General features: G+C 49.5%; 1 long non-coding RNA gene across 1 annotated transcript; it reads right to left on the reverse strand.

Moving 5' to 3' along the window:
- Positions 1–4,443: 4,443 nt before the first annotated feature.
- Positions 4,444–16,599, reverse strand: LOC116572376. The gene is made up of 2 exons (XR_004278282.1): positions 16,214–16,599; positions 4,444–4,959 (listed from the first exon to the last, which is right to left on the reverse strand). It is a non-coding gene; the product is annotated as an uncharacterized LOC116572376 (long non-coding RNA).

A 16,599-nucleotide genomic window follows, 5' to 3' on the forward strand; every position in this document is an offset into this window, starting at 1 on the left:
CATACCATAGAATTTACCATCTTAACCATTTTTAAGTGGCATCAAATACATTCCCACTGTTGTGCGACTGCCGGTAGCCTCTGGATTTGCTTCATCTTGCAGAGCTGAAATTCTGCCCCATTCAGTACAGACTCCCAGGCCCCCTCTTGGCCCCCCAGCAAGCACCATTCTTTCTGCTGCTTTTAGACTACTCTAGGCCCCTCACAGAAAGGGAATCCTACAGGAGCTGTCCTTTTGGGCCTGGGTTATCTCACCCAGCGTCACGTGCTGTCACGTGTCTGCACTGCCGCCTTTTCTAAGAACACTCCATTGTATGTATAGACGATGTCTATCCTCCCATGCACCCGTGGACACTTGCATTGCTTTTGTGATGAGTATCTCTTCATGGCCCTGCCCTCAGTTCTTCTGGGCATGTTCCCCAAAGCGGAAATATTTCTAGGACTTGACAGTTTTCCATAGCAGCTTCACCCTTTTACCCTCTCACCAACCTTGCGCAAGGGGTTCCAATTTCTCCACATTCTGCACAGATACTTGTCCTTTTCTGTTTTTTAGAATAGCCATCCTGGTGGGGGTGCGGGGCACCTCCCTGTGGTTCAGAGTTGCATTTCCTTAACGATCCGTAATGTCAAGCATCTTTTCCCAGGCGTATTGACCATCCCTACATCTTTTTTGAAGAAAGTCTATTTTTAGTCCTCCTCCCATTTTTTAAGTTGAATCGTTTCTTTTTTGGTGTAGTCTTTTTTTTTTTTTTTTTTTAATTTGAACACCAGTTTAACTTTGTTAAGTGATATTCAGAATTCATTCTGAGATAAATGTCCAAGGAGCAAATTACTGAACTTAGTCTTGATACCAATAAATGGTATATTTATTACCGGAAAGTGAAGGGGATGCTATTGTTATTATTATAACTGTGGGGCAACAAGTGTCACCTGGAACTATATCCTAGGCAAATGGGGACATAGAGGCGCCCTACTTTGAACTAACCAAAGTGCATGTCAGTGACCACCTCAAGGTTAAGAAAGCTGAGCAGATACTGTTAGAGTAGGACTGTTGGATTCGATGATTATAAAGGAGTTGGTCAGGGTAGACAGCTCGCTGTCCTGACAGTTGAACAAACACTCAGAGGAGGTGATCATTGCAGACACCTTGGAGAAGAGTAGGTCCTAAAGCCGGCGTGGCCTCGTGTGCAAAGAGCCAGCGTGACGCGCAGGGGAGCAAGATGAAGAGGGGTTGGAGAGGAGGCAGAGAAGCAGCTGCGTGCATATCACGTGGGCCTGAGAAGCCACTGTCGGGACTTCGGCTTTTATTCTGAGTAAAACGGACCCACTGCAGGCTTTTGAGTCAAGGAGAGCCATCACGTGACTTACAGAAAGGATGCCTCGGTCTGCCTGGTTGGACTGTGGAAGGACAGCGTGGGGAGCAGGGAGACCAGTCAGGATGGCACTGCCGCAATCCAGGCCAAGCAACAGCACTGGTGTCGGACCTAGAGGCGGCAACTGGGCAGCGAGAACCTGCCAGGCTCTGCTTATATTCTGAAGATGGAAACTGGAGATCTCCTCCTGGCTTGGCTGTTGGTTGGGAGAGAAAAGAGTCAAGGATGACTCCCGTGCTTCCTGCGCTTCCTAGCCGCGGGGAGGGGAAAGTTGGGTTCAGACATCCCAGCGGAGATGCTGAACGGGCACCTGGGGGAAGGAGTCTGGCGCGTGGTGGGGGCAGATCTGTAAGTCACTGGCATTTAAATAGGACGTGGTCAAGAATGAGTGGCCTCTACCCTGGATGGATCGAAGCAAGGGAGGAACAGTTCTTCCTCCTGTACACACTCCTTGGTTTTCATTTTCATGACTTAAAGAAAAGCTTGAAGAATGAGAATAATATGTAAAACCAAGTATCTCTGCATTGCCTTTCTGAAGACTGATCCAGTGCGCTCCTAGTTTCTCCTCACTCCACACAGTAAGTGCCATCTCTTCCCACCTTCATGGAAAAAAACTGTAATTTTTTTTGTTAAATCATCACTTAAAATGTAGGATGGGGGCATACGTTTTTAAAGGTGCTCTGAAAGGCGTGCCTGTGTAAAGGAGAAATCACTGAAATGATTTTTTTTAAAGGTTTTATTTATTTGACAGAGATCACAAGTATGCAGAGAGGCAGGCAGAGAGAGGGGGAAGCTGGCACCCTGCTGAGCTGAGAGCCGATGGGGCTCCATCCCAGGACCCTGAGATCATGACCAGAGCCGAAGGCAGAGACTTAACCCACTGAGCCACCCAGGCGCCGCCCCCCCCACCCCGTTTTTATTCTTCAAGTGAATCCTGGGTTTTGTAAATTGGGTTAACTTGAATGAGGAGTCTGTGTGCACCAGCCTGAAGCCCAGGGACACTTGTCCCCTAGGTGGCACTACAGGTCTGTGCTGTCCCGGGTCCGTTTCTCAGCAGCATCTCCGTGATGCTTCTCAGCAAAGTTGGCCACTCTGGGTCCTCCTCACCTCCTGGGACTAGAGGGAGAGAAGGAGCTAGCAGTGAAGAAAACTTGGAATGCAGGTGGGGGACAAAAATCTCTTTCACCTGCTGGCAGTGCCGGTCCCAGTGCAGGAATCTGGAAGTCCCTCTGGCCAAGGACACTGCCCCTTATCGCTCCACAGTGGAAACAGCAGAAGCAAAGCCCCAGAGCTAACTGGGGTATACCCACTGGTCAAGCCTCTGTGAGGCTCTGGACCCTGCCCCAGCCCCGCCCCTGCCAGTGGGGACACAGAGAGACTGGGCTGGGGACAGAGTCTGGAGCAGCAGAGCTGATGAGGCAGCAACCATGGTAGTCCCTGCCCCCTGCACCCTCAGGGACACTTGGAACCTGCGGGGCTCCTCTTCCGCACTCCAGACCCTACTTAGTCCAGAGGCCCCGGCTGCCGCCAGAGCAAGGGCTGCAGGGAGCTGCTTGCATTCTGCCACCCTTGATCTCAGCCGATGGGGCCAGAACCAGTGTGGCCTGAGGGCTGTGGGAGCAGCTGGGACATGGAGCAAAGATACATGGGAGCTGTGTGTCCTGGGCCCTGTCCTTGCTTCCCCAGGGACAGGAGCGCAGCCTTGGACTCCCTACACACGGCAGTGCCTCTGCTGTAAGAGCCTCAGTAGAGGAGCAGGCATCTGATGGAGGCAAAGCTCTTCGGGAAGGTGGCCTGAGCGGGAGACAAGGCCCCCGTGTGGGAGCCGTGACACCCGCCCTCCCCACCGTGCGCCGTGTTCTGGTAAGTCAGAGCAAAGGGGACTAAGGAGCGGGGGTGTTTGCAGACACGCCCGAGAGGCCCGAAGTCACTGCAGACACCAGGAACTCGGACAGAAGTAAAAGCCAGACTTGGGCTCTGAATGTGCAGTTTCTTAGGAGCCTTTCAGGTATCAGACAAGATAAAATCAGAAACTACAGAATGAGGGAACATGTCGGTACCGCAAACAAGGAGCAAGCTGTGCTGGTTATTCACACACATACACACACACACACACACACACAGGTCAACTGCACATCGAAGCAGTAAGAAGAAGCAAAGTCACCAGCAGCTGAAGCCCACGGGGCCCATGGACTCCTAGCCCAGCCAGTCCTTAGATCTGTCTAGTTCTGACCATGGGCCGGGAAACGATGGGATGGGGGGAGCCAGGACCTCAGTCTGACCGTCCCCCAGGGCTCTAGGCCCGCATCTCTAGGGAGAGCCAACCCTGAGTGAGGGCCACGTGCCAGGTGGGAGACTTGTGTTCCACACGCTGCTGGGTGCCCATCCTGGGCGTGAGCTCCCTGGCATGAGCCTGGACCCACCACTCTGTTCCCACTGCCCGTGGTCAGCGGAGAGAACAAGACCTCCAGCTGGAGGGATGACGGCCAAGTGAGGGCAAGCCAAGTTACAAAGGACGCCGTCATCTTGAGCCCCTCTGAGCTTTCTAAATGGCAGTTCTAGAACACATAGGAGGAAGAACTCTCCACATGGGTGCAAAGCAACTCCAGCAAGTCTTCTCCAGGACATGGTAGAGGGTGAAAAGTGAAATGCACTTAAGACCAGAAATGTCAACTGTAAACTATTATAGCACACTGCCTTATAACTAGGTTTTAAAATACATAGGCAGGGGCACCTGGGTGCCACAGTTGGTGAAGTGTCCAACTCCTGGTTCCAGCTCAGGTCCTGAGCTCGGGATCACGGGACAGAACCCTGAGGCAGGCTCTGTACTCAATGGGGAATGCAGAGAGTGGGGACTGCTTCTCTCCCTCTGCCCCTTCCCTTCTGTGTACTCACTCTCACAAATAAATTAATATATATATATATATATGCAGAGGACATGTAATGGATAGGTCATTCCATTAAAATGCTAGTGGTGGTCATGCCAAGATGGTGGGGGTGGCATGGGGGGAGATAATACAAGCAACGGAAATCCTTCCGTAGCAATGACAAAAACCTCTGAGACATACAGGTGAATCTCACAATCATGTTTTTGAAAAAAGACCAAAAGCAATGCATACTCTATAATTCCATTGACATGATGTTCAAGAGACAGGTGAAGCTAATCCATGATGATAGAGGTCAGAACAGTGGTTTCCCTTGGAGGGAGTCGCTCCTGAGAGGGACTCAAGGGTGTGCGTTAGGGTGCTGGAATGTTCTCCATTTTTATCTGGGTGGTGGTGACACAGATGTACACATACGTAAAAATCCACTGAGCTCTACACTTACTGGGTTGTGACAGAGTGGGTGCTTAAAGGGAACCAAGGGTAGATGAAGGACTATTTGAGGAAGCTGGAGTGGCCAGCCGGGCCTTCCCACATATACACGGCTACCCCTCATCGGAGTCGCGTTGTTCTAGGTGGATCGTGGGCCTGATACAGCGGATCCATGATGGTGCCATTTATGCCATTTTTCAAAATGGTGAAGAAGATGCTCGCGGACGTGGGCACCGTAGAATTTACAGGAGTGTCGCTTCCCAGCCAAGGGGCCTGAAGAAATCAAAGAAAAGGAGAGTTGAACAAGAACAGCACATTTGCCATCTGTACAAATATCGAGTCATTATATCGAGTTATATGCCTGAAACTCACATGTTATACGTTGATGACATCTCAATTTAAAAAAAACTTAAAAAATGAACGGTCCACATGGTGAACTCGATCCCTGGTTACAACTCAGAGCACCTAGGGACGATGACAATGCCCAGGGACGGTGACGCACGAGTCCTCCTGGGACATGGGTTTACACCTTAGGGTGAAGCCATTTTCTGAGCAGTGATACCAGCCCTTCTTGAGGAAAAGTGATCAGGGGAGGTTCTGTGCTGCAGAGCGTGTGACCCGGGTCACAGCTGACTGACCAGAGATAGGTGGCAAAGCCAACGCAGCCATCGGTAAACTGGCCTGTGGCTCTGAGGGCGGGAGGGCACAGCAGGCTGCCCGGTCGGTACCCTCTGCACGGATAGTGACTCACTGACCTACAAGTCCACTTCCTGCTTCCAGGGTGCCACGTGGGGAGCAGGTCCTGACCGTGGAAGCCGGAAGGGAGAAGTGAAAGCAGGACGAGCCGGGCCACCCCTGGGTGGGTGACTGCATGGCTTCAGAGGCCCCTCCCAGAGCTTTCTCACCACCCTGGAAACGCCCCGGCCCTGGAGGTGAGCTAGGCGTGTCCGCTCCCCGACAGATTGCAGCTGACCCATCCATCCCCTGCGCCTCGGCCTCAGCCTCGTCCGGGTGGGGCCGGGGCTGCCCGGGTGTGGCCACTCCCTGTTCGACTGGTCTGATGGCACTTGCTCTTAGCCACCAAGCCCAGCGACACTGGGGAGACTCAAAAACATCTGGGTGGCCTGGGACTGGCCCCTAAAGTCTGGCGAGCTGTGTAGGAAGTCCACAGAAGAATCCCCGCTGACCACCGCCATGCTGGAGGTCACCAAACGAGTACAGAGGTTAATAAACCACAGGCCATATTTTTTCCAAATCAAAGCTGCCTAGGAACTCTTAAGAGAAGCGTTTCATGGGTCCCTGAGAAAGAAATAATGGAGCACCTCTCACAGGCGTAAAGCCAGGACACCCCAGGGCTCCGTGAGGTGGGACCAAGTCAGGAACCCGCCTCGTGGTGAAGGACACACGGTCACTTTCCACTCAACCCTGTCACTAGGCGGAGGGAAGGGAAAGAAGTCTCTGAAAGTGTGAACCTCACGCTCTGCCCCGCACGGGTCTGTAGTCTGTGCGCTACACCCGCGTGGGCACCCAAAACCCTGAAGCCCAGACCTTTAAGCGGTTCCCAGGTGCCCAACAAAAGGGACTGCAATGTTAATGAACCTGAACTTAAATATGATCTTGAAAGAAAAAAAAAATGGCCACAGCCCTCTCTGGAAGAGCCGGCTTCCCATGAGAGACGACACATCCCCACTTCAGAGATTCTCCCAGAAGGAGCCTTGGCGCCTGGATGGACGAGGGTGGCTCTAATTTTAGAGTTCAGAGAGCTCGAGTGTCTCTGAAGGCCTGTGGGCTCGCCCAAGTCGCTGTGGTCTCCTGGGGCTCTCTGCATCCTTCCAGCAAGGCAGGCGGCAGAGAAAGTAGCTTCCTCCCGGAGCAGATGCAGGAGAGGAAACGTCTCTGTGCATGAAAACTGCCATCAAGAAGCCACCAGAGGCAAGAAAAAGCTGAGCGTGTGGCGCGAGGAAAAGGCACATACTGGGAACAATAGAAATGGGAGAGAAGGGCGAAGGGTGCGCAGGACACACAGGTCAGGCCTCTCAGGGCTCGAGGGTGATGGGGAGTGAACGTGTGTCATCACCTAATCCACAGACATGCCCCCCTCGGTACTTCTGTGAGGGGCTCTCTTGCTTCTCCTGCAGGCAGGGGACATGAAGTCCCTGGAAGGGTCATATCCACTCTGGGAACCCACTGAAAAAGCCATGAAATTGTTAAATGCAAGACAGTAGAGAATCCCAGGTTAGCTGCTCTGGACTTGGTGAGTCTGGGGAAAGCTCCAGCTGAGAACTTGGGAGGGGTTGCTTTTCCTCCTTTTTTTCCTTTTTTTGAGTTGCACAGTTTTGCACAGAGGAGGTCGACTCTGACATGGGCCTCAAAAGATTAGAGCAGTGCCCGATGCCCATGGTCATTAAATCTTTATCTTTTGCTTGGGGTGCTATGCCCGACACCACAGCTGTGTGCTCCTCAGAGAGCCATGCACTGCACCCTCCATCCGTCCACTGCACCTTCCGTGCACCCTCCCTCCATTGTACCCTCTATCCACTGCACCCTCACTTTTGGAGCCTTCCCTGCCTCTGGGCACCTTCAGGCTGGAGCCCCCGGGCTGCTCCATCTGCTGAGGATGGGAACAGCGCACAGGTCTCAGCAGCCCCTCGGCCCAGCCACAGGCCAGGGGCAAAGCCCATGGTTTGAGTGCCTGCCCTAGGAGGAGGCAGAAGGCTCCGTAACACACAGGCCCAGTGATGGAAGGCCCAGTGCCCACAGCAGGCACCAACATCCCACAAGAAACCAGCTCTGGGCTCAGTGCAACATCGAATCTGACCCTCCAAGTCTGGGCCATCTGCCAGGCCTCATTCTCCAAATACTCAGTGAGTATCTTCAAGTAACAATAAAAACAGAGAGAAGGGTAATTATCAGTAACATTCCTATGAGTTCAGTTAATTCTAAAGGAGGACAAACCGTGCACACAGATGCAGAGTTTGGGGTTGGCCGGGAGAGGCACAATGGAGAACCCCCTCTTACTGTCCACATGGAATCCCATCATTCGAAGCCTGCAAGCCTAACCCCCGCCTTATCTGGGGACCCTGATGCCCAGAGCGGGGAAATGGTTTGCCGGAGATCGTGGCTCTCATCACCAGCTGTGCTGGCAGAAGACATGTGCCCTGACTCCCCAGCAGTAGTAGGCAGGTCCTTCTCTCCAGCTCTGGATGCCGTTCTAAAGGTCAAGCCCCACACAGCCTGGTGTTTTTATCTCCTTCTCTTTTGTTTTGTAAATTCTCAAAGCTCATCTGCTGACCTCCCAGGATGCCTTTTACAGCTGGGCCAAACACACTGAAATACAGCCCCTGAGGTTCCTAAAAGGAATCTACAGAGACTTCACTCCTGAAACTTCCCACGTCTGTCCTCCCAAGAACATTCCAACCCGGGACACCCCTCTCCCAAAACATGCGAACTCTGGATTTGTGGCATGAGGACCTTAAAAAGGTCTGTCTACTTCTAGGCGAGACTGCTCTGTCCAGATACTGCTCTGTCCAGAGACATCAACCTGATTAAATGGCATCATTTAGATTAAGGCCCTGTCAGAAAACTAAGATCTGATGCATAACTGCAGTTACAACTCCCCAGGATTGTCATCTTTAACCTGCTGACATAGAAATGTCCCTGTCGGCACTAAGAAATTTACGGATAGACCCCTTTACTGACAGTTCCCCATAGGAGGGTGACCTTGCCTAAAATAATGGATCCTTTACTAATAATTCCTTTTTTTCTGCTCCCTCTCTACCTTTAAAAACCTCTCCTTTACTGGAGCCCTTTGAAACTCTCCCTATTTTCTACATGGGATGTTAACCGATTCGTGAATTAGATTTTTAACGTTTACCTGGTTGAGTTTTTGTTATTTCACAGATTGGTTGGCAGTGATGAGATTCAAAATGAATTTCCTGGAGGTATTTGGGGACAACAAGAACATGGGAATTGTACCCCGTGAAACTCCCTGAGTTCACGGTCTCGCTGGCCATTTCCAAGAGCCGTGGGTGAGTTCCTCTCAGTTTGAGGTCCGCTCTTTCTGCTTCAGAATCCCATTCTAACCGGCCTTCCTTTATAGAGCATGTCAGCGTGCACTGGCAGTGGGCTCTGCCCAGAGCCCCACTGATGAGCTGGCAGAAAGGTCTACCAGAGCCAAGCCCCCAGTTTTTCAGACCACAATTCCTGGGGGACAGAAAACCCCAAACTCAGCTCTGTCCTGGGATTCCACTCTAGGAACTGTTGGTGGCAGCTGGATTTCTCCACATTGTTTGGAATCAGTCCACAGTCTCCATTCCTTGGGGTTTGCTGGTTCAATCCCTCCCCCAATCCAAGGTTCCAGGAGACTCAAGGGCACCCACGTGCACAAGACCTTCTTATGGCCAGGACTCAGCGACATCTCTTGGTTACTGCCCGTTTGTTAAGGCACGCGTGTTTATCTTATCTTGTGTAGATAAAGGCTACTGCTAATGGGAATCTCGGAGTCCAGAAAGCTGAAAAAGTTGGCAGACACTGGTCAAGTATTTAGAGGCTCTTAGAGCTCATCACCTTGCAAAGACTCTCATGATGGGTAAGACGGTTGTGAAACAGGTCGGACGGAGACTAGTCCCTAGCCAGCCTCGAGAAAGCTTCTGAGAAACAAGGTACACCCTAAAACAGGCACAATCGCCAACCCAGTGGCAGTCCCTTGTAGGTATTAGTCTGGCTCCAAGAAACCCCAAGTCTTTGTTAATGGGATCCTTAAATTCTAAAGAATTTAGAATTTAGAAGGCCACTTTCTGCTTAGTTTACATCTAAGAACTAGAGTCTTGGAAGTTGCGGGTATCTCACTAGCAACAGCAAAATCTCTCTAAGCTTGTTTTAGTGAGCTAGAGCTCCGGAAGAGCTTGGCTTGGCGACTATCAGGCTGGGGGCCCCCAAATAAGGCTGGACAGAAATGTGGGTTAACTCCCTCTGTAGCTAGGGTCCTCCCAAACGAGTGCCAGCCTCAGGGGGATTATAACCTAGCAATACAATGGTTAAGGGGAATGTTCCAATTAGATAAGATCATTCCAGAACAGACTTGAGACAAGGCTTCCCAGATTAAACAGAACAGGGTTAACTGTTTTAGTTGGCAAGCTGAAGCCTCCAAAAGGTTTCAAAATCTGAAAACAGTTTCCAGAAAATGGAAAGAGTTATGGTACAAGGCTAATGAAAAATTCAAGATGCAATAGACTCCAGGACATAACTCCTACGGCTCTCTTCTTTCCTCCTTTGAGCACTCGTCCTACGACTCTTCTGGCTGAACTGGCTTCCCCCTCTGAGAAGACTGCATACCTGTCAACAAGGTCCACCAAGTTGATAGCCTTACAGACACCCTCATATCTACTTTCAAAGAACTGACAAAACTCAAGAATTTTCTGGTACACTGCTACATTATTCCCTTAAACAGCCAAGGGGGAATTGGTAGAACACAGAACCAGCAAAGGGTGAAAATTCTTACCAGAATCAGCTCTTCCGAGTATCTGTCTGTAGTTGAGGAGAGGAAGAGAGAGAGCTGTGCACTGTCCCTTGCTTTCCAAATCCAGACCTATTGGCTATTGATCCCTTCTGTCCCACAGTCAGCTAATGACTTCTTGCTTTACCAGTTGTGTAACCTGCATAACCAGACTGGGCTTTCTGCCTGCCCAGGACCTGCCCATTGTTGGTTCTCTTTTTGGTTCTCATTGGGAGGGATTCTAGATTTAGGAAGGTTAAGTCAGGATCATTTGCACCCTTTTGGGGGACCCTCTTACACCAAAGGCGGTGGGGGGGGGGCTCTTCGATACTGCCAGAAATATTTAAAAGTAGAACTATGTAGCCAGAGGGAAAGAAGCAAATTGAAAATAATGTCTTTCAACTTGCAATCCAATTCTCTGAGGAGCTTAAAGCAACTTAACTGATCCTTATCTTACAAATTTTTGCTAAATGAGACAGGCAGCTCTAAGGCTGGTCAAAGTTCACCTACCAGCACATTTCCCCTGTTTAGCACCAACGGTCTGGTGTCAATTCTCGCCTTAGGAAACCAAAGTCCTACTTGAACTTTCATCTCTCTCTCTGACCCTTGAAGTCATAAATCTTATCATGCCATTGAAATGTAAACACAGCCTACAATCACCTGAGATTGAAGGGCCGGAAGAGGGAAGGCAGCCTTTGCACCCAAACTCCAGTACAACTTCCTTAAGATTAATTCCTGGGGCAAATGCAAATCTGAAAAGTCTTCTCCACAAATATTAGTGGCTATGGAGTCTTTCCATGCCTGCGTGTTTATGTGTGTGTCCAAATATATATATTATGGTGTATGTTGTAATGCAGTATAAAGTACATATAGTGTATGTTGTGTGTATATGTTGTCAAAGTGAGATATTTTTCTACCTCTGGATGGTATTGCTAAAATTAGTGAAAGCTCTATTTAGTTGGTTTGAAGGCAAGTGCTTGTAAAGGATAGGGCATTCTAAAACTCTCAGAAAGATAGAAACTAACTCAAATGTTTTTTTCAAGTTCAAGTGATCTGGAAAAATAATTGAACAATTCTGTTTAATTAAAATAGACATGTCTTTAAAGTTACCAGCCTTAAAATTTAAACTTTTATTCCTCCTGTGTTTACTTAAAATCAAACAAGCTGATGTTCTTTGTTACAAAAGGTTTTTTAAAAAATCATTAGGGAGAATGACTGACTTTGATGTCTTGTGAAGTTTCTATGGGTAATTAAGCATAATTTTTAAAAACAAGTAGATTGAATAGATATAAATAAAAGTAAAATTTTAGTCAAACATCTTTTCTCAAGTAATATCTACATCCAGCATGGAGCTCAAAGCAGGCTCAAGAGGAGCCTGCTCTGACTGAGCTAGCCGGGCACCAAGGGCAAACTTTTAAAGTGTCTCCCAAATCTTCCTGGTAGCCTAAAACTTTTTTTTTTTTTTAAGATTTTATTTACTTATTTGACAGAGATCACAAGTAGGCAAAGAGGCAGGCAGAGAGAGAGGAGGAAGCAGGCTCCTTGCTGAGCAGAGAGCCTGATGTGGGGCTCAATCCCAGGACCCTGGGATCATGACCTGAGCCGAAGGCAGAGGCTTTAACCCACTGAGCCACCCAGGCGCCCCTAACCTGAAACTTTTTAAACTTTTCCTGACTTAGGTTCAGCAATGAGTTAAGTTAAAGCCATTAGATATGTAGATCACCTCCAAATCAGACAAAATATTGAAGTATTCATTGCTGAACACAGGTTTATCTACCTTTGGCTTCCTTATTACAGAGAAACTAAAGATAAATTTGGGTCTATTAGTCAACATGTTTTATGTTTTGTTGAAAGACTGTACTAAGAAGAAGCGCGTTTCTAGAAATGATGAAATGTATTCCTAAATTTGCCAATCTAAAGAATGTTAGGGTAACTTCACAACTGCTTACTTACTCTCTTTCATGAGAAATTAAGGTTTCTAAGAGTTAAGAATTCTAATAAATGTAACTAAGACTACTGGAAATCATAAGGGAAACAACTCTGTGTACAGGAAAAGTAGGATCTGTGTTTGCTGTAAGAAAAACCTGAGGGAGGGACATACGTTTTTGTTGAGGGCAAAGCAAGTAATTTTGTCCTAAAGGGAGGTTGGTTATTTAAAAAGGAAACATTTAGAACAAAATCTGAATGTAAGAAAGTTGTAGAAGGCTTATGGAAAGGGAATCTGTGGGGGGAAAAACGTCAATATGTGATCAAGCTTTCGTCAAGGCAGCACAACTGAATCCATAAGATTGTGTCACGGTGGATCAAGTCCATCTTGCTTCTGCAAAAATGGCCCCCGGTCGCCAGACTTTTGCCATCACAGAAGGGAAGGTGGGTAAATCATGGCTGTAAATTAAATGAACAAGTCTGGGCTATGGGAAAACCAAGATGGCTGCTTGGTTCTTCCTGACTCCCTGGCTTACCCCATGTTTTGGTTTCTACATTCCTTCACCCACCATAGGGCACTTAAGACAATTATTATAAATAGACATTAGTGGGGAGACTTCTATAACATTGCAAAAACAGTCTATCGGCAGTGGCTGCCTTGTCAGGTCCACAATCTTGGGAAACCTGTTTTTGTTCCCAGGGGCCTCAGACCTCTTCCTTATGGACCTTTGTACACCTTATTCAACTGTCACTTGGTATGGGTTACTAAGATGTCCCTGTTATTGTATGTTTTCTAGATGAGTTGAAACTTCCTGTGGAAGTTTCTCTCTGTGGAAAAAATTATCTTTTTTTTTTTTTTTTAAGATTTTTATTTATTTATTTGACAGAGAGAGACACAGCCTGAAAGGGAACACAAGCAGGGGGAGTAGGAGAGGGAGAAGCAGGCTTCCTGCTTAACAGGGGTCCCAACGTGGACCTTGGGATCATGACCTGGGCCAAAGGCAGACACGACTGAGCCACCCAGGTGCCCCAGAAAAAAATAAGTTTTAGAAAATGTGTTTTCCACCTGGGATAGACCTTCTACAGTCTCCAGCGCTCAAGGCATCTACTTCACTGGGCAAATCAGATAACCCCCCAATGAAAACCTTGCAAACTTCTTGGAGTTTTTGTCTCATCCTGCTATGACCAGCTGCTGTCTCTAATGCCTTCTGCTCAAACCCATCATCATCAGGTTAAAGAAGGCTTCTTGATCTCAATTCAAAGGATCCTGTTGGTCACAGTTTAAAGCCTTATAATTAGGTATTCTGGAAATGTCATCAAAGGAAGACAGCCCTCGAGCCCCATTGGAAGGGATCTTACCAGGTGTTCCTGACCCCTGACACTGCTGCAAAAGGGGCAGGTAGTGGGCTTTGGGTACACATCACACAGCTGAGGATGGCTCCAGCTAACACCTGGTCCTTTCTAGATGCCGGCAGCCTCCAAATCAGAAGAGAAGGAGCTGCCATGGAAGTAGACTGCTTCTGCCTAAGGCAACAGATCGAGACTTCACCCTAACTGAATATGAAGCCCTTTCTCCTGCTTTTCCTTTCCTTTTCTTTCCTCTGGCATTGGCCTGCAAAGATGACACCCTCAAATCCATCTCCCAGGCCCTGGCTAAAGGGGAGTGACCTCTGGAATTCAGAACAGCGTTTTAGGTCAGCCTAGGAGAAAAGCAAAACAAGACCTCTCATTGGTCGACTCCCCTGCACGGACCTGGTTGAGCTGGGAAGGACCCACCAGGGGCTTTCGGGATTCAGAATCCACCCCTTTGGGCAGATCCCTAATTCCCTCATTAAGGATAAACAGAAATGAGGCTAGGATCAGGAACTTCTCTGGAATCCTTAAAATCATTGCAGAATCCACAACTAAGCAATAACGGCCCAGCTAAGACCCCTTAGACTCTCTGGCCGAAGTTGTTCTTGATACTGGAATAGCCCTTGATCGTCTTGTAGGGGAACCAGGAGGAATCCGCTATCCCCAAAGCCGTCTGCTATCTCCTGGATTAACAATTCTGGGGACACCGAAACCCAATTCCATAAGATCCCTGAGCAGCCTGCTTGGCCTAAAAGAGTGACTCCTGGGGCGCCTGGGTGGCTCAGTGGGTTAAGCCGCTGCCTTCGGCTCGGGTCATGATCTCAGGGTCCCGGGATTGAGTCCCATATCGAGCTCTCTGCTCAGCAGGAAGCCTGCTTCCTCCTCTCTCTCTCTCTCTCTCTCTCTCTCTCTCTCTGCCTGCCTCTCTGCCTACTTGTGATCTCTGTCAAATAAATAAATAAAATCTTAAAAAAAAAAAAAGAGTGACTCCTTCAGCAGGGTCTTTCTTTTGACTTTTTAAATTTTGATTATGCTCTGAACCTCAGGAATGATCTGCTTAGAGTAATCATCATAATCCCCCTTGCACGGGATACACTCTCAGAAGCTGAAATCATTTTCACAGCTGTGAACCATTAAGCAGATTCTCTAAGACCGAAATGTCACAAGAGGAGCAAAGAGAACAATTGACTTAAAAATTCTGAACCTGGGGCTATAACCTGAGTATCACAGAAAAGCTGACCAAAAGCCCTAAGAACTAGGAAGCACAGCTAAAAGCGGCATTAAGACCTTAAAATTTGGATTCTCTCAGTAAAGCTGAGAATCTGATCAAAACAGGGAAACTTAATGTTAAAAAGAAAACCACCCCACGTGGCGTCACTTAGGATGAGACCCCGTGTCAGTAAAGCAAAACTCTGAACCTAACCTGACTGCGGTTTCAACCCCTGAAATGTAACATTTAACCAGTCTACCTGAGAATTTCCTGGTCAGCACTAGGCACTGATAGACCCCACTTAAAATAATGGTTTCTTTGCTAATAATTTCCTTTTTTTCCCCTTGCTCCATCTCTACATTTAAGAAACATCCTTTCTTGCAGCCCGTTGGAGCTCCCTTTACTTGCCAAATGGGAGACTGCCTGATTCATAAACCCATTAATAACTCCACTTAAATCTTTAATTTACTTAGTTGAGTTTTTGTTATTTAACACCAGGAAAACCTAAGCTTAAGTGGATTTCTCTTTGTGGTCCCTAACTCAGGGCATGTCACATTCTGAGCTTTGTTAAGAGCCTCTCAAAGCAGGCCCCTCAACCCCACCCCACAGCCATCCCCCCTGTTGGGCAGCGGGGGTAGAGCTGGGGAGGGACTCAGGAAATCGCCCACGTAAGGCCAGGACAAGTAAGGGAAACCTTGGGCCTGGGGTTTTCTGGCTTGAAGGGGGTGCAGGGGAGATGAGCAAAGGGGGAAAGCAGCCAAGGAGAGCAGGGAGGCAGAGGGGAGAAGGTGCTGAAGGGAGGGGTGGGGGGCAGAGGTGAGGGTTCCCAGGCGTCACCCATCCGGGGCATCCTCTGTGGCTGAAGTCAGAGGCCCTCTCTGAGCACACGGCTCCTTCAAAGGTGGCAGATGATGTCCTCCTGCCCCCACTCCTGACTCCCCTCTACTGTCCCTGCACAGCCCAGAGGCCCTTGGGATAGCCGGCGGGTCCCACAGGTGGCCGGGAGGTTCTCGGACAGCGGCCATATGTCCTGCCCAATCTCCGCAAGCTTTTTCATAAGGTTCAGGCCCAAGTAGGGGGTTAGGGGGAGGGTGGGACCTCCCAGACAGGGTGGGAGGAGGATGGTGACGAGGGGAGGGGTGGGGAGCTCTGGGGGGATGGGGAGTGTGGGGGCGGGAAGGGGAGGGTGAGCAGGGGAGGGTGGTAGGCTCCCCTCCAGCCCTGGGGTGCAGGGCAGGCCTAGAGAAGGGCAGGGGAGGCGCAGGAGGCGAGCCGCTTGGAGATTGGCCGCTGGGCCTCGGGCCACCGCTCACGGCTTCGCAGTGGCGGCAGCAGGGGGCGGCACTGGGCCCCACGCCAAGGACTCCAGGGCCTCGGAGGCTTCTTTCCCTCGGTCCCCCACAGGGCACCGTGGTGCTTCACTGACCCTGGGCGCTTCTGGCAGCAAAGAACCAGAAAAACTGGAAGTTAACCCAGACAGTCCTTCGTGAGGCCTAAATCACTGGTGGACCCTGGCGACAGTCTAAACTGCTGCCTCAGTTTACCTGTGAGGGGCTCCCACGTTTGCCCCATAGGGTTGCGTTTTTATCCTCAGAAGAACGCCCCGCCGGAACCAGGATGCGGGCCTCAGAGCCTCTTCCTTGGCCTCAGGCTGTTCCAGCAGCTCCGTCCTCTTGGGCCTCCACCACCTCTGACTCTTTGGAGCCGACCACCACCACTTCTTGGGTCCCTGTGATGATGTGCTCGCCTGCAGCTCTGCCTCAGGGACATACCAGCACACAGAGGGCCTCTTTGGAGGCCCAATGGCCTTAATCCAAAGAGTCTTTCAACAGTAGAATTCTGGGCATCCCAGGCATTTGCATGAAAACGTTTTGGTTGGCGCCCGAGTGGCTCAGTTGGTTAAGCGTCTGCCTTTCAGCTCAGGGCATGA

The sequence above is a fragment of the Mustela erminea genome, chromosome 13 (assembly GCF_009829155.1).
Source record: "Mustela erminea isolate mMusErm1 chromosome 13, mMusErm1.Pri, whole genome shotgun sequence".
NCBI classification, from domain to species: domain Eukaryota; kingdom Metazoa; phylum Chordata; class Mammalia; order Carnivora; family Mustelidae; genus Mustela; species Mustela erminea.